At 39.4% G+C, this 19,566-nt stretch overlaps 1 protein-coding gene across 1 annotated transcript in view; it reads left to right on the top strand.

Annotated features, from left to right (window-relative positions):
* LOC145998410 (uncharacterized) overlaps positions 1-19,566 on the top strand; it is a 458,011-nt gene that overhangs the window by 148,241 nt on the left and 290,204 nt on the right. Inside the window, exon 2 of the mRNA XM_083134817.1 lies at positions 9,960-10,017. The gene's annotated coding sequence lies outside the window, so the exon portion shown is untranslated. The remainder of the gene's footprint in view (positions 1-9,959; positions 10,018-19,566) is intronic.

A 19,566-nucleotide genomic window follows, 5' to 3' on the forward strand; every position in this document is an offset into this window, starting at 1 on the left:
TATAATACTAGATTAGATTGCCTTCCCAGAAAGTCATTCTTACACCACAGCTATTTGAAGGATGTGGTCCGGCTAGTTTTGGTTAGGCGGATAAATATTTTCCGCCAATACAAACTGATTATTTCTTACGCTTGGTGCTACATTACGCGACCACACATGTCTCGCAAAATAAGTTTCTTTCTTCATCCGAATATGTAATTACTGTCAATGTTAATGAGAATAGCTCATTGTGATAAATTCCTGATGCATCGCATGGTTGCCAGGTGCATGAAAGTAACACTATTTTTATGAAAAGTTCCAAGTTTCTTTTTTATTGTTTTCAGTAATTGCATGATGTGAACAGTTTAAAACACACCTTTTGTGGAACTGAAACACCAGCAGTGTTGCCAATGCACATTCTTACTTTTTAAAAGCAACGATTTTCCTAGTTCCCCTTTAAAGACGCCTCATCCGATTGGCTATCGGTAGAAATGAATATTTCTTTTTTCACTGCTATAGATGCCGAGGAAATCCACCTAACCAAACTACAAATTACCGACGGCATGTCCGTACACGTGTGTTATGTGCCATTTTTCATGCTTTGTAAAAAAAATCATTTACACTTTCCGTTACATCTGGCAACACTGTGTGGACACTAATGAAATCCAATCATTGTTTCCCGGTTTAAAAATATATGCATGAACAAGGCTTCAATTTGGTATCAGGATTACATGTGTACCACTTCCAGTTCGAAAGTTTACTATCTCTAACTCCGGGTTGCGTTGTAAATGGAACACCCGATATTATTTTAGATATGTTTTATGCACCTAGGGCTAATCAGTACTGAACTTGCAGTTTAAAGTGGGTTTCAATCCACTAAAACCGGAATCGAACGCGGGACCCTTTGACTACAAGACTACGTCATCAGTTGATCACCAAGCATAGCCGTGAATACGCATACAATAAATACCAACTTCTATTGAATTATTATACAGCCACCAGCATAAATGAGACATACATCCTGAAATACTAAATTCGCTGCAAGGCGTTCTGCTTTTTACCTAACTCTACAACGCCGTAGATGTAGGCAACACACATAACGCCTTGCAGGAAATTTAAGATCGGGACGCGCTAGCAACCGGCGTGGAACCACCCGCTCTGGTAGCGACGCGCTGTTGCCGGATTGACCTACTTCAGGATTTTTGCGGGTCCACAGAAACACGTGTAGGATTAAACATTTCGTTAAACAGTCAACAACAGGACACATCCATTGTTCTCATTCTCAGTAAAAACAACTGATTCTTTAACTACTACTTCTGTTCTTTCATTCATTTTTTTATGTTTTTACATACAGGTAGCTCAAATAATTAATTACACATGTACCAAATGTATCATTAATGATTAGGAAAACGATCAATTGCCAAGCGTTTCGTTGTAATTCATTGAAGTCTGTATTGCCAGAGCCTGTATTTTCCTGTAGCTTCCCAAATTATCTCACTTCACACACCCAAATGTGCCTCCCCGATGGTACAGTGGTAGGGTAAGCGTCGTCGCCTTGTAATCAAGTAGTGCTGGGTTCGATACCCTGTCGATGCACATAGTGGTTCGGATCCCACTTCCAACTGTAGGTCCATTCCAGATTAGCCGTAGTGTGCCTAAAGTGGACTTTAAAACACCAACTCAATCAATCAATTCACACACAATTGATTTCTTCTTGATAAATTCTTCTCTGCAACACAGTAACTCAGTTCTGTGAAATTATGTATAAAAGGTAAATTTTTGTAGGTTCCGCAAAATATAATTTAAAAAACGTGTTAACGAATCCAAGTTATACGTAATTTGTTTATACGTAATTCGCCCTAATTTTCAAGAAATACATTTCATTTGTACGTTCTGAAGCTTCAACTATGTCACAGAAATATAAATTCCATGTCGTTACAAAACAAAAGGCGAGTTTCGTATACAAAAACAATAGGCGGGTATAGCTGCGGTTGGTATTGAGTTGCGAGAAAGACGAACGTCGCGGTGAGGCAAAGAAGGCAAAGAGAGGCGGTATGAAATCAAAGGAGGACGATTTGCCACAGTTGTTCATAACACAAGACGCATTTTCTTTTGTAGGTAATTATGATACGATACAACACAAGTAAAAAGATGCCTGTAACTGATGCTTGTAATGTACCATAATAAAAACACAACTGAGGTTCTCAGTGAAGGTTTTCGGTTGCTGTGTAGAGCAGGAAGATAAAGTGTTTCATGCTTGCCAGAATGTAAATTTCACACGGGAAGTTAACGTTAACCTACAAGAAACTTCAGATTCAAACTTCTAGATTTGTTAAATTATCACTTTACGACGGAAATAACATATATTAGCATACTGATACGTACGTGCTTAATTTCGGGTGACGTTTTATTTTTTTCCGAGGTTGCCAACAGCTGATTAGCCTGTCCGTCTGTTTGTGAAAACGTGGCAACGTAGAAAACCCCCAGCCACATGGCAGCCAACGAGAAGACAGAATTTGGTCACGTTCTGCCGTTCTGCGTTCTGATTGCACGCCGCTTCTTATCGCGTCCCGACTGTAGTACTTCAGGATGTATGTGTCCCTGTACAGTCACGGACACTTCTGAGTTGTAATGATCCCATTGAAAGTTAATGAAGTTGTTACATTCGGGAAGTATTTGCGTCTGTACAGCAGATATGCTACTTCCTCTCTCACGGTATGCAATACACGACATTCTCAAACAGCAATTAGTTCGTAATCATACATTTTAACACGTAGGAAAGGCCTTTGCACTTTTGAAAAGAGCATGTCATTCTTGCATAATGTATTTCTGTGGCCCGTAATTCAATTCTCACTTTGGTTCTCCTTCTACGTAATGCAATTCCTTCTTCCATGAAAGCGAGGGGAACGCGTCAAAAGGTCACGTGTTTCCACAGAAAGCAAAAGGCTTCAGACGGCACAAGCGAATTTCGAGTCCTGCTTTAGCATATTCTGTTAATTCCGGAGTGGAAAGAACACCACCCTTCTCTCCCCCCCCCCTCTCTCTCTCTCTGTCTAATGGAAATGAAATTTGCCTAAGATAAGAATTCCAGGAACGGGGACGAAAGAGGCGAATCTGGAAGGCTTTCAAAGGGGGGCTCTGAGCTCACAGTCGGCTGGGAGTACTTCACTCTATGACGTTATGCTTGGATTATGTGTTGTGTGACTCTTTGAAAGACACGTAGCGTATAAAGTTGAGAGCTAAAGAGATTGTCATCACCACATCACAAGGTATGGTGTTTCTCTACATCTAACCAAGGGTTCCTTCACCTTACTTTCTCAACCTCCCTTCTCGCACCGCCACTCACATTTATCATAATTCTCTTCGATGGCGCAGGAAGAGAGGGTACAGGGGTACATCGTGCCCCCTAACATTTTGGAAGGGGACACAGTATGCGATAAGACCTGTGATCAGAATTGTACCCCGCCTAAATGAGAGACGCAAGATGCCACCCTCCAGAGATCTCATTTTTAAAAGCTAAGTGAAAAAATATTCTCTTTGTCTCAATTATCTTCCTATCCAAAAGAATCAAAGCCACAGTGAACCTATGTTGTACTCGATCTGTCTGCTCTGGAATCTTTATGGGGGAGCAAAAACTGTTCAAAATTAGTGGAAAGCGATGGAATGGGAAGTAGAGCTTCCTGAATTGTATATACGAGGGTGGATCATTAAGTATCGCACAACATTTTTTAAAGAAAGGAGTTTAATAGTTAAGACAACGTAAATTATACACAATGGAACCACATCTTTTAGCTACTTTTCGACATAGGAGCCAAGTCTTTCAACACATTTTCCCCATCGTGCCACTAGTTTCAATATACCCTGTTCATAGAACTCCGTCATTTGGGAATATAGCCATCTGCGCACAACCGATTGCACATCTTCATCGGAACTGAAGCGTTGGCCACCTACGAATATCGCATACCGTACCGTAAGAAATGTTGAACCGCTCTGACAAGGTTCTCGGATGGATCCGCCAGTCATTTAGAATTGCCTGATCAATGGCTGTAACATTCCATTCCGTTGCAGCTGTAGTGGTCGCCTGGAACGTTACGAGTCAATAAGGTTCACACGGGGTCCTTGAAAGAATGTTCACCACCTGGAGATGTTACTACGGTCCAAACAGTCTTCCCAATACACGCCCAACATTTCCCTGTCAATTTCACTAGGGTTTTGTCCTCTCGCCCACAAAAAACGAACTACAGCTCTTTGCTCTTCACACGTTGACGACAATAACATGCACGCCATCTTTGCTAAGTAGTTCACGCTTCTGCCGCAAGAGTTATACCTGATCGAACAAATGAAGTCTCTAGCGCGAACTTCAAACTATACGTCTCTAAAAGTTCAACGTCCCAGCCACCATATCATCGCAGAAAAAAATTGTTGTGCGATACTTAATGATCCACCCTCGTATTTTAGTCTCTTGTCCGCCCGAGATATCGTCGCTGGTTCGAGACGTAGCGAACGTGTTCGTTCCTAGCCTTCAGCTTCGCTCGCACCTATTAAATCGGGACGAGAGAGACCGTACCGGGAGATAGGTATATCGTTACAGAAAGGCCAAAGTCTCGTTACACGCATTTGTAATGATTAGGGTTTGGAAGTTGAAGACCTATACATTGTCAAAAAAAGGACCTATAAAAAGACCTAAAAATATTAGAAAAAGGACCTCAAAACGGAAAAAAGGACGTATAAATGTGATCCAAATTAATTAGTAACTTCAGTTTTAATAACAAATTTAATGAATAAAAAATAAAAAAATTCTGGTGGTATGGAACACACAGTGCGAAAAAACTGAAAGCTTCAAAACAAGATAAAGTTGAAAAACTAAAAATGCTGACCAAGGCAGTAATTTATTTTATTAAAAACATAAACTAAACGTAACGTTGGTCAGCATATTTACTTTTTCATAATCATGGAAACAAGGCTTAATGGTGTTATAAGATAAAGTTGTCACTTACAGCGCGACCTTCCAGACAAGTTACGGTTAAAGGACCTTGTACCGTACCTGCTTCAGTCGTCCAAAAATGTTTTTCTCTCGTTTCAGGGATGGTTCAAATATATTTCTTTCTTTCTTTTTTTATTTCATTACTACAGAAAGGATGTTTAAGAGGTGATGGTGATGATCTGATGATTCGAATTGAGAATGGGCAGTAAAAACGTAGTCGAAAGAAGGTGAAGTTGCAAAAAAAAAAAGCTGTTAAGACCTAAAAAAGAGCTAAAAAAGGACCAATAAGCCAAGAAACGCCGCAAAAGCCAAAAAAAGGACAAATAAAACCCACCTTTTTTCTGGGCTACAATGACCCAAAATGAACATATATTATTTTGGGCCTCGTCTTCGGACACTAAGAAAAAAAGGATATTTCCTCAACTTCCGTGCCCTTGTAATGATGTACAGGATATACGAGGGATTGGAGAAATCGAGAATGCAATTTCACTCGCTCCACTGTCGTGTCCAGGTCGATACAGTTCACTAAGCAATTACAGCTAAAGCAGAGTGTTACTAAAAGGAGACCTGAGGCGTTGCGTCTCTGTATTTTGTGCTCCCGAGTCGATGCAATCCTCCTGCTAAGCCTGAGCTGACGTTAAGCAACGGTCGTGGTTTACGTCACTCTTGCCCTATTGTCGACAATATAGTAAAACCTGTTACGACTCTACTGAAACTAGCCATATTAAAATAAATTTAAATCATTTTGTGAATATTGCTTTCTTTAAGGGCATGCAAACTTTGTATGAATACATTGAGAAGTATATTGCGTGTACTAAAAAAGGAATGGGCTTTGCGAGTGCGAAATGACAGTAACATTACATTCCGTTCATCTCAAACTCTGAGCGAAGACGCATAATTAGTATATTTATGTTTTACATAATATGCATAAACGAATCTCGTATTTGGTCTTACTCTTTGCACGCGCCCGTGATTCTTTCGGACGCTGTTCGTAGCATTTCCAGGAAGGTTAATGATGCTGTAGATAGACTAGTATACACAATAAGGACACTCAATTATATAGAACTGAGGTATTCGTTTCCAAAAATACATTCTTTGCAGCCAGCCTGCAATACCTCTTACATCGCGTTGCTTCTCTCCTCACAGACTATTCACTCTCTCACTTTCAGTAGGCACTAGTGTCCAGAGAATAACGTGGCGGCCATCTTGGCTCCAAACGTACAAGGTACGGAACTCTCTTAAGGTTGAGGTTTCAAGTATAAAAATTGCACCTTTCATCTATTGATTCTTCTTTATAAAGTTAATATCAGAACTTCTGAAGAAAATAATACAATGAAAATGGATTTTTATATCTCAAATATGTTTATGCACTGAATAGATTCATTTTTATGAACCTTGACTTCCTAATTTCTATTGATGGTTACTTTACTCCTCTTTTCTACTTTTTGAGTTGATCGCGACGATAGACATTTCCTCACACTGCAACTGTCTGAGGGCAAGCTCCCTTCAGACCATAAAGGACTTTCAACCACGCTTTTAGAATATTGAAAATATTCTTTCACTGCAAATGGTCTCTCTTGTAGATGAAATGGAACACATTTTATGTCATCGTAGGTACGCAGAGCACTGTGTGCCTTGCAAAGCTGGTCAATGCTCTGTCATACCTTTTTCTGCTTAGGAGAATTACTTCGTGGTAGAGACAAGGAAGGAAAATAACAATATATGATTAGATAAATCAATATTCTCCGTTCGTCCATCCTATAAAATCATATTCGATCTTCCGTCTACTCCAATTAAGTCATTCTAATCAACTAATCGTCAGTTAATATTACCTTCCAGGGGAAAACTATCCTAATTTTACCACCATGTGACGAAGGGGGGAAACTAATATAGAGCTAATAATTCACCGTATGTGACAATTTGCCATTTGGATGTTTCCAAATGATTAACTTCTGTTGGGAAATTGTTCGTTAGGACACAGCCTGTAGGAGTGAAACCATTAAATGTTTACATTTTGCACACATACATTAGTTGATTGAAATGCTATTTTGGTACATGTCTGCATTATATATATATACACACACACACACAATCTCGACCATTTGTGAAGGGACGTGATCAGCAAATCGCGTTTACCACCACCCTTCCCAAGGTTACCTCCAGTTCCAGGACTGAGCTCGTACAAAATAATTTATTCAACTTAGAAACTAATGGTCCTAGGTTTTGTCAAAATAGTCCCCTCGGTTATCTATACACAGCTGCCACCGTTTCTGGAGGTCATGGAAGCAAGCAGGGAAAGCTTCATCTAGGATGCTTCTCAGCACATCTGTCACAAAACTGTTTGGATTTCTACCAATATCTTCATGACGCTTCCCTTTCAGCGGTGTTTGCACAAGGGGAGACAAAAAAATAATCACACGGTAACTGGTCGGGTAAATATGGGGGATGTGGTAGAGCAGAGATACGATGCTTGCCCAGATATTCCTGCACTGATTAAGCAGTATGTGGTCTTGCATTGTCGTGCAATAAGAACCACTGTCCAGATGCCCACAAATAGGACGACGCCGTAGAATTGCTTGACCCAAATGTTTAAGGACGTCAATATAAAAGTTTTTGTTTATCGTTTGTCCTTCAGGCAGATATTCATGGTGCACCAAACCTTTAGCATGAAAAAATGGGATCAACATTGTCTTTGGATCATCTTGCACTGAATCTCTGCCCTTCCGAAACCTTTTGTGCCATTCAAAGATATGGCTTCTCGATAATGCCTTGTCACCAAATGCTTGCTGTATCATATTCCATGTTTCACTAGGGGTTTCCCAGCTTAACACAAAACTTAATGTTAACACTCTGCTCGGAATGCACGTCCATCACGACACTTGTGTAACTTCCAACTAAGTGCGCCAACAAGCCAAACAGTGGGCTGCTAAGCACAGCCCTGCAACCTAGTGTGTTTACATGGAAACACTTCCAAGGCCATTTCTATTGAGAACATATATCAGGTGACTGAATAAAACCCATTCTTGTGTTTGAATATCGCAGGTAAAAATTTAAAAAAATCAGTCCTGGAACGTTTCTGACAAAGGTTGTATGAAGAGGCTGGGTGAATCCCAGAGTCGCTTCATGCAGAGATATTTCTGGAAAATGTTACATCTAAAATCATGAAGCCTGTGAATGGACACCCTACCGACTAGGCCACCACAGAAAGTGGTGTTTTTTTTGGTACCTCTTGTATTGCATGAATTCAGATTTCCACCAAAAAAAGCTGTAAGTTGAGAATACGTCACTGTGTGTGCTGTCATAATTTAGAAATAGCTTCCGTGACGGCGATAGAAAAGTTAAGGGGGGGGGGGACAGAGTATTGTCTGGACGGCAGTCCTACCACCATATTGTAGGCCACGCAGTTTGCTCAAGGTTTCAAATAGCGTTATATCTTAACGGAAAACGAGGTATCAGGAAAGTCTAATTGTTTTAATTTATTAGCTTATAATGACCAAAATGAGGTTACAATTTGAAAGGTGAAGCAATGTAGTTCATAAATATATGAAAATTGAACACAAAATGCCCACAGAATTAACCGTTAAAAATACGATAAAAAGTTTTTATTTTAACATAAGAGTTACCAGGTTTCATTTCAAAGTAAAATATAAAATGGAAAAGGATAACAAACAATTAGATTGTTCTTCAAAGACGTTTGAAACTACTTCTCAAATTCTTCTGTACTTTTCCTTGCGTTTTGCCGTTTATAAGCAAAACCCTGTTTAAAACATTGTCAAAAGATGATATCTCTGAATAAATTAAATTTACAACACAGTTATCAAGCGTCTTGACAAATGACTGTTCCTCCAACACTATTTAAAAATGATTTCCTAATATCAGTAACGAAATATTTAATTTATATATAATAGCCAAATGAGCAATCATAGCCACTGCATATGTACACATAGCTGTAAGTAAGTATGATCTATTTCGAATCATATTACGATTCCTTTGAAATTTATTTAGGTGAAAAAAGACTCTAATATACATGAATAATAATTATTATTAATCTGTAATCGATATGTTTGTAATTCTATGCTCAGTTAAGGAATTACGCTATTGTTTTTGTTACTCTGTATCCTATTAATGTATAACAACTGAATAAATACATAGCTTTTCGAAAGGAAAAAAACCTCTGCCTCAAAGAGACATTAACTAAAAAGTTGAAAAAATCATGAAATATTCGCAGTTTTGCGTGGGATTGATATTTATTTATTATTGCATATTTGTTTAATGGCTATGGTAGTTTATTTTTTTGGACTCGAATTACTTCATTCTGACTGTGTCTGTTTTCCCGATGAAGTCTTGAAGTTCTTCGCATCATTTAGGAAAAAGAATGGGCTTTTCGTCCTCACTTTTTCGCTCTGATACTCCCAAACTCCTTGTTCGAGAAGAACAATCAAAAGAAACTTTCCAACTAAGATCACAACTTACTCCTTTCTCGAGGAAAGATGGGAGTTCTTCTTTCGTTTCTTGCCGTAGGATTTTTTCGTCATGCTCTTGAATGAGCAGGAAATAGTTCATCAATCTCCATTTTTCTCACCCAGCATAGATTTACTTCCAAATCAATTGTTCTCTCGGTAGGTAACAGATGGCAGTACCATAAGAAAGCTAGTTTCCATTACCTTCTCCTCCCCCTCCATCCCAAATGTACAATTACGACTTCAGTGCTATCTTATCTTCTTCGTTCCATTACATTCCATCCCCCTTGTCATCCCAAATGCGCAATTAACAACCTCACCGTCACCTTATCTCCTTTACGTCTCGCTTCCGGTTCAAATATTACAAATTGTTCGATTCGTTGCGGATAGATGGCAGAGACATCGAAGAGTTCCGTTCCGTGACTTTCCACCTTTTCGTGTTTCCCAAGTGTGCAATAATACCCGCACTGCCACTTTATCTACCTGACCTCATTCTCCTTCACTGTCTCAGGATTCTCTTTTGTTCTTCCTTCCAGAATGAACTTCTTATGTGACAGATCGCTGGTGATTCATTTATACTTCGTCGTCTGAGAGGTAAGTGCATATTTTCTTTGGTTTCTTGAATCAGTGTTCTATGAAAGAAGGAATAATTTTTGGCTTTTTTATCGCTAGTTTTTAGAGATGAGAGGGAATCCTTTTATAGCTTTCTCTCTACGAGGATTTTCCTTTTATCTTTTCCATTTCAGATTCGTCAAGAACGGAAAACGAAAAAGGAGCAGTCGAAAAGTAAATGCGAATTTCCTTTCAATAAAATTGAAATCTCACCCCCTTGATTTCCGTTAGACAAATTTAATCTCGTCCTTGTCTGGGAAAAAATGGTTGGCGAACGGGTGAAAGAAGTAGGGAAATGATGAGGAAAGACATAAGTAAACGTAATCATATTATTGTCGGTTACATGGCTTTATCTTTAGTCTCCACCGTCAACTTCAGTTCACAGGAGCTGTATAACTAGAGAATCAAGCAAAAATTATATGTAATGTCTTATGTTTTCGATCATCATCTATTTCTGTTTTAGTGCAATATTCTCTGAGAGTATTCGCAGGTATTATTGTTTATATGAATCCTGTACTGGAACGGAAGCTGTCCTCTCTGGCTCCCTGGAACTAGTGTGGTCGATATTTCTTCAGTGTCAACTTGATCCACTGCTACTTATGCATATGGAAAAACGTTCTCGTTTTAGCTTGACACGCTTGCTCAAGAATTATGCACCCGTCGCGCACAAACACGACACACGATCCACCTTTTGTAAAGGAACATCATGACAGTAGAGGCATTGATCATCTTCGTCAACATCTCTGTTACTGGATCCTTCGTGCAGTGCAGAGGACGATAGAAGTAGTGCGCCATCATTCATCCAGATCATATTTTCAGATTATGCAACAATAACACAAGATTTGTGCGTTTCAAATAAATACATAACCTGCTATAGAATCTGAGAAAAGCATTATTGAAAGATACATCAACAAAGGTTCACAACAGTAATCCAATTTGAACTTACAGCAGCAGTGTGTCAAAAAATGTGCGTACTTTTTCTCTCGATTATAGAACACTCTCTGGAACTTATGTCAGTGTCAGATTATGAAATTCCAAGAACATCCGATGTACAGCATACAATGTGACGTGCGATCTGTTGCTCAAGTACAGTGGTGCCCATCCCCCCCCCCCGAAGGCCTATGACGAACTCCCCCCAAAATGTAGAACACCCCCCCCCCCTATTATGCTGAATTATTTACTCAAATTATTTTGATCAGACAAAATTTGCGGAACAATATAATACAGACATATTTAAGCAATGTTTGTTTAATTTACGCATGAAATTAAAAAAAAACTAAATAAAGAAAAGGCATGGCTCACTTTCATGTTTGCTGACATAAAACGTACAAAACTGTCCAGGATCACTGCCATTGTTCGTTTACCGAACCTTATTCTTAATAGTTTGTCTGCTTGACTAACCTTGTATTAATGCGTACAGCACGTCTCCCGCCTTCCAAACCGATTCTAAAGGCATAAGAGGCGGTGTGTAATTTCAATCCCATCGTCGCGACCACCCGCCACAGGCAGGTAGAAAAACTATAGACAATAAGCATAATTAAAAATCAATAACAAGTCAATCAAACGAAAAGATCCCCCCATTTTTGAGTGAAGATATATAGAATTAGTAGCTAAACTTTAAAAAATTGTCCCCCAAAAAAATTCCCATGATGCAGGCGCGTCACGAATCCCCCCTGTGGGCACCCCTGCTCAAGTAGCTACTGCCATTGCAACAATTACGTTTTTGTGCCACTAGTATGTATCGATCTATGAGTTTGAATTGTTAACTCCACATCATGCACAGATAGGCTAATCGGGAATGGACGTACAGTTCAAAGTGGGATCTGAACCACTATGTGCCTCCACACATACACACTTCGAGCACTGGTAACTACAGACCAAATTAAGGTCTGAATAGCTCAAACGTGCGCATCAGAGATCTCTTGAGAGATAGAATGCATGATAGAGATGAGAAAAGCAAAGTATCGCACTCTTGTTGTGAATCTTGTGAACAATATCTCTACAAAACTTATTGGAAGACATTTAACCCCTACGCCTACATGATGAAATTGGCGGTGCGTCAGAACTTAGGCTATTTGCACCTGTGCCATTATACGGAGCCAAGTCACCAAGCCTGGGTCCAGATTCAGGGCCCCGTTGACCTGCACAAATGCATAACACCGGAGAGAGTGACATTTTTGCCATCCGAGAAGGTCGACCCCTTATACTACGTCCAAAATAAGAACCTGGTGTCGCAAACACAGCTCGAACCTCTCTCTATCTTCAGTGTGTGTACTTCCCCTTTCATTATTTTACCACTGGGAAAACGAACAGAGATTTCCTTTCCACGAAGAAAATAGATTTTTTTCTTTTTCTTTCATTCTCTCAGTGTTGTCGCCCGGCTCTTTCACGCTGTCTAGCTTCCGTTCTGTGTTAGTTCCCTTTCTTTCCGCACAGCGGCGCTGCTTGAAGCCAACGGAATTCACAAGGCGCGACCTGTTGCTCCGCAAATCCCACCCGGCGAGTTTCTCGTATCCGCCGCCAGGGGGCTACGCAATAAAACAAATGACGCACTCGGAACCAGCACGAAGGAACAGTGGTGGAAAAGAAAACTACTTCTGGGAAAAGGAAATTGTTTCTTGTTCTTTTTCTGCGTGTACAATGTAACGAGAACTCCTTTGAATCTCTTTTACAATTTAAAGAAACCATTGCTACTCTCACAAAATTTCATGGCTATCGACTATGGTTGGATGATTACAAACTTCAACGTAACGTCATCTTGCATAAACAAATGCCTGTTCCCCACCCGTCTTGATCAACATGAATAGGCAAAAGTAGAAGGGCTTATCATGGAACTTGAATTCTGTACCCAATGCACTTTTCGAACTCTTTTACTTATCATTATAAGATCTTTACTTTTTCATTGCTTTATTAATGAGAGTAATAAATATTATTTTGGAGTGAATTTCAGTACAAAAGTAGCAAGTCTCATATTGTGTTATAAGTCCAAATTATTGTCCCCTCTTTTGATAATTTTCACAATTACAATTATTTTTGTTTCAGTTAGGGTTAGCACATTGTGGCAAATATCCCGGGCATGTGTGCACATAACAAAAATGTCAAAACACATATTTTCTTAGTTTTGTACCTTACTCTTGACACAATTTCATTTAGCACATTATAATTGAAGGACCGGGTGTAAAACATGGTAAGTGACACTTTGGTAATTTTTGACTTAGGAAGTAAAATATGTCATCCTTCAATTTTCGAGTGAAATTGCCATGCCATACAATTTTCATTGGACTCAGTGAAGCCTTCTGAAATTGGTAAACACAATTTATCTACAGTATAGCTTCTAATAACCTTTTCTTCTTAATGAACTCAGAAATGACCAAATTGTCACTTATTGTTTTAGAACTGAGCCCTTCAATTGACAACATACCCAGTAGAACTGGAAATATATCTTAAAGCAGTTAATTGTAATGTGTTTTATTTTCTTAAGGCGATGCTTCAATATTAGAGGAAAAGGTCTAAATATGGGCCCCCAATTTTCGGAGTAAAAAATTTAATATATCAAGCACCCGCCTTTAAAATGCATATCTATGAAATATATACTTAAATGTAATAGCATGCTAAAGTATAGAAGGTCTCCATTTTTTTAAAAAAAAAAAGCAATTTCCAAAAAATGGTAAAATGGTGTATTTCAAAATTGTGTTTCTAAATATGGGCTACTAGTGGCAATATCACAAAAAGCAATTAAAATTTTAAAAAAACAGTCATTTATCGCTAAAACATTATAAAATTCATATTTACGAATAATCTGTTGTTTTGAAAATCACGCAATGGGAAAAATCGAAATTAAGTAAAACATCCAAATATTTGTTGAAAATGTGATCTCAACATTAGACCTCATGGTATAGCCCATATTTAGACCATCACGCTATTTTCCTTCTTCAATTTATTTTCGCTCTCTGTGGTACATATTTCACAAACAAATCATGGCATTATAAAAGCCCACATTTGTTTTATGTACTGCTAATATCATAACCTATACAAAGCAGATGAGAATTCAGAAAACGCTGAGTTAAAGCATACCTGCAAAATGTTTTCGGAGGTCGCAATTCTATAACAGCGTCCAAGGCCGAAACTAGCCACCACTTTCTCTTGCGAATTGGCGCCGCAACCTTTGTCCTTGACAGATAACCAGTTCCCATATCCTCTGTCAGGCTGCAGCACCCGGGAGCGCTGATAACTCCAAAACCCATATTTAAACCTTCGCCCATAATTAGACCTTCTCCTCTATACACACGTAAAGTATTAACAGTTAATTTTTGATACAAAATTAAAAAGATTCCACTATTCATTCACCACAACAGGGGAGTAAAACTAATTACAACGAGTCATAAAATACACCAGCAACAATTTGGACGATGGAGCTGTTTACCTAATCACCTGTATCAAATAAATTTTAGCGTGAAAATATGATCTATATTTTTAGTAACTTCAAAAATGCTAAATACTTAATCACCTTGTAATCGAAACTTGGACAGGCAAGAAACTCTCGATTATGCAGCCATGAAAATACAAGAGCTTAAAATCACAAAATCTTATGAACAATTAGGAAACTAAAATAGAATCATAATTCTGATCAAATGCAATGAATGGTACAGTTTTCTTATTTTTCACTGTCTAGAAGTGGAGTAACAGTAATGAATTTTGAGATGGATTGGATTGAGTTCATGTTTTAAGTTCACTTTATGCACAGTAAGGCTAATTGGGACTGGACCTACAGTTTAAAGTGGGATCCGAACCACTATGTGCCTCCACGGGGTATCGAACCCAGGATCCCTTGATTACAAGGCGATGACGCTACCTCTGCGCCATCGGGGAGGCAGTAATGAATTTTAAGCTGTAGCAAGAATCACATATGAGAATCACATTGGTCAAATATACAGGGTGTTCATAAAGTCCAGGTACGATTACAAATAAACATAGCTCGCAAACTACATGCAACAGAACAATGCTGTTGATTGCAAAATGAGCTACAACTCTCCACGTTTATATGCCATACACCTCAATGTGCGCCCCTGTAGTTGCTCTTCTGCCCATACACGCCCCAGCATATCACCAGTAACAGTTAGGATACTTTCCGTTATTCTTATTCGAAGAGTAGCAACATCTGGAACAGGAGTGCGGACACAATTCACGGCCTATCCACCTGCCAGAAAAATGCCTATCCAGAACACCTCATACTAGGTCCCAAATATCTTGTAGTGTTGTCATTTTGGTCAACCACACCTGCAACAAACCGTCATTTAGCAATCAACAGCATTGATCTATTGCATGTAGTTTCCGAGCTATGTTTTTTTATTGGTACCGGAACTTTACGAACACCCTGTATATATCTGATTCTGATTCAGCATCATCATAACTTACAGTTTCCTCAGACATGGAAGACGTAGCAGAGTCATCAGTGCTGGCTACTTTTCCTGATATTTTTCTTCTTGATAGTCACAAGTCTGGAGGTCGCTGAATTTCCTTAATATGTGGTTGAATACCTCTGGACTTTTCTGAAGCTTAAAAGTGTTTTGCTCTCTCTCTCTCTCTCTGCAGCCTTTATCTCCTTTGCTCGTGCAGTAGTAAACTACATAGTTTTTTTTTTTCAACCATGGAAGCGGTCAGTCTGCTACTTGATTTGGTTCCATTTTAAATGCTGAAAGGCCTTTCAGTGGCAGATGGAGTTACAAACGCTTCTAATATTCTTTTGCACAACTTCAGAGAGAGCAGTGCTTCCACACAGCTTTGACACCAAACTGTTGAATTCGTTTCACCAGAAGTTCTCCAAACTTTTTCTCCTTCCTTGCTTTGTAGAGCTTTATTTTGTTTTGCTCTCGTTCACTCTTATATATTTAAATTTGTTTGAAAGCAAAATCCCTTCAAGTATTTTATTCTATTCTTTTCAACAAGGAATTTATGTCAGCAGTGTTTGTTACACACCGTTTCCATTTCCCCTCTATAAGCATCCAAATATCCCTCCTAGTGGTTTACTTTTCTTTGTATTGAATACACATCCCTTTTGAATAACCCTATATATAAGAAAAGCGTTATTACAAGTTACCTTTCAGTTGAATCATTCAGTGCAGGTATTTAGTATGAAATTTATAATTTAATTAAATCAAGAAGACTTAGGTGTGCAGGCCATGTGGCACGAATGGGAGAGGAAAGAGGAGTTTACAGGATTCTTGTTGGGAAACCTGATGGTAAGAGACCTGTAGGAAGGCCAAGACGAAGATGGAGGGACAACGTTGAGATGGACCTAAGGGAAATCGGTAGGGATGGAAAAGAGTATATAGAACTTGTTCAAGATAGGGAAAGAAGAAAGGCCTGTGTTGCTGCAGCCATGAACCTTCGGGTTTAAGAAGGCTAGATCGTTAGTTAGTTATTTATAATTTGCTCGAGATTTGAGTTAGGTAAATTGTGAGTTGAGTTGAGTTCTTTTTCTTTTCAACCGACAGTTTGAAAGTGAGATACGATCTCTAACTTCCTCTACCGGGTATCGAACCCGGAACCCCTTGACTGCAAGGCCACGACGTTACCACTCATCCATCGTGGAGGCCCAGGTAAGTAAATTATGGGTAAATACAAAATTTTTACTCAAATTATATTTACTTTCCTGTGGGCAAATACCCACGTAGGGTATGATGTACAGTCAGCGGCAATAAAAATGGAAAATCAAGATCCTGAAATACTGGCTTCCCTGTAAAGCGTTGTGTGTGTTGCATAACACGACGGCGATAAGCAAACTTCAATATCAGCACTCGGTATCAGCTTTTACTATAGACTTAACGCATTGCAAGGAATCAAGTATTTCAGAAGTCTGGTATTGCCGGTGACTGTACAACGTTTCGCTGTTTTTCTGTCTCAGTCTGAGCCCGTTTCACGACAGTCGCGACCCCATTCAAACATAAAAAGAGCCAAGCATTAAACTCAGCGCTTCGAAAAGAACTTCCTTACGGTTGAAAAGGAAAATTTACCTGTCACTATAAGTCTCGCAAGGCGCCCGTTTCCTTCTCGGAAGTTTTGTTGAGGTTTCCACCCCAAACCCTTTTCTTCTTCCTGCAACCCTTAATCCCAGAGAGGAGGAAGTAAGACGAGGAGAAAAGTGCTAAACATTTTCTGGAATTTCCAGAAGATTTCTGCACCTGCTGAGCCGAGAAGCTTTTACACGGCTAACTGAAGAGTGGGTGGATGAAGACATAACTCCTTAGAAATGCTTTCTGCTCTGCTGACAGTTGAAACGCCACATTTGCAGAGACTTATCTTTAAGAGACGTTTATGCATGCATGAAAAAATCTATTTGTAAAGGTATTTTCAGATTTCATCTTGTCAACAGGTGAGGGTCCATCATTTAGTTTTTGGTCACATGTTCTTTGGTTTCTTAGAATGTTTCAAAGGAATATTTTTCCGAGTGCTGCCTTCAGCAGTGGCGGACTGGTTATCGTAGTGCCAAGGTTCTCAGCTTTGAATCCTGGTGAAGGCATGAATGTTTCTTTCGTGTTATTCTTTAATCTAATTCTAATCAATTCACTGTTTTTATAGAGGAAAGAAATTTACATGAAATAAGCGAATTACAAATATGTCCATGTATGGCACAGTTATCTCAAGAACTAAGGTTGTACAAAGTTGGGTCTTCGATATGGACACATCTCATGTAGACACTATGCGTAGTTTGCCATATCAATGAATTTCGTGCATCCTTAAATTGGTACCTCAATCAGAGAACGAGATACGTATTATACTCTCTCTCTCACACACACACGCATAGGGGGATGGAGAGAGAAACAGAGGAAGATAAATACACTCAATATCAGTGGCGGCGATTGGGTTCCAAAACTAGGGGGGAAAGGTGCAAAAACTGGGAGGGGCAAAGACAGTTTTCGTTCCCTCGTAGATAAGGTTTAGCATAGTGCGGGGGGCAAAAGTGACAAAAGGTGGGGGCAACCACCCACCTCGCCCCACCTAATCGCCGCCACTGCTCAACACACGGGCACACATACACACACAGAAAATGAAATAAAGGCAGAAAGAGAACAGAGTAGAGAAAGAGAAAAATAAATGCACACACAGACAGAGAGAGAGAGAGAGAGAGAGAGAGAGAGATGGCTTGATGGCCATTTCAATCTCGCACCCGGGTCTCTCGCATGGTGGTCAGACGCCTGAACGACTTATACAGGCTGGAGCATTTTCGATTACACAGTTTGAGGTTGGCAACACTGCAAAACAAATGCATTGGGAGGGCGGTTTCCTCCAGCCTCCTGTACACTGTGACCTTGGATTTCAGTAGCAATGGAGCGTTGGCCTCTGCAGCAACGTATGTTTTGTGTGGAGCAGTTCGAGTTGTAGCGGTGCAGCTTGCATTCCGCAGGGAGTATGGTGATCAACAATGCCGTGGACGAGTTCCTAACAGGAAAACAATCAATAAATGGTGGAAACAATGGCGTGAAGTTGGAAGTGTTCAAAATAAACTGCATGGGAAAAAAGAACAGTCAGAACACCAGAGAACATTGAACGTGTGCGCGTTGCTGTGGTTCCCAGTCCTCGGCGTTCGTCACTTGAAAGATGTTATTTTCAAGAAATAATTGTGTGCACATTGTTCATGTATACATTTTATGTAATCCAAAGGTGCAATGTTTGTTCTAGAAATGAAAAATAAAAGTAAATGTAATCAACAAATCATCTGTCTTCATTATAAAATAGGTAGTCGAAAATGCTCCACCCTGTATATGTATATAAAGGAAAGCCCATACTAAGCAGCTCTCCCCATAACACTTCATTCACTCATATCATATTTGACTCAATTCTCTGCGCATCATTTCTTTCAAGGCAGACAACACAAACATCGATGTCCGAGCCGGGATTCGAACCCGGGACCCCTGGCGTCGTGTGCTAACCACTCCACCATAAGAATTGAGAGCACATACGTAATGCAATAGAATCAGCAGCTAAATAAATTATAGGATACCATAAACCAAGAAAAAGTAAGCCATGGTTTGATAATGAATGTCATAATCTAATAGAAATAAGAAATCAGACTAGACTTAGGTGGTTAAATAACTCTGATGATACAAATCTAAACAACTATAATAGAATAAAGCGAGAAGTTAACCGCACGTTTAGAAGTAAAAAAAGAGATTACTTGAGTAGTGGAAGTGCACGGGTTCTGCAACAGAAAATGAGGCTCGCCTTAATGGATTTCTCTCGTAAGGCATGAGCCTCATTTTTTCGCAGTGTTGCCAACTTCTTACTCGAAAAAATCACCAAGGTTTTTTTTAGTCTAACGTAACCTAAAGCAAGGAGCTGGCAATCTTGCTTGAGGTTTTTTAATGGTTTGTTTTTGTAAGGCATAAGTCTTATTTTCTCGCAGTATTGCCAACACCTTACTCGAAAAAAATCACCAAGGTTTTTTTTCGGTCTAACCACCTAAAGCAAGGAGCTGGCAACGTTGCTTGAGGCTTGGTTTACAGGGGCATAAAGCAAGGTTGCCAACCTGGT

The sequence above is a fragment of the Lepisma saccharinum genome, chromosome 14, assembly GCF_977018435.1.
Source record: "Lepisma saccharinum chromosome 14, izLepSacc3.1, whole genome shotgun sequence".
NCBI classification, from domain to species: Eukaryota; Metazoa; Arthropoda; class Insecta; order Zygentoma; family Lepismatidae; genus Lepisma; species Lepisma saccharinum.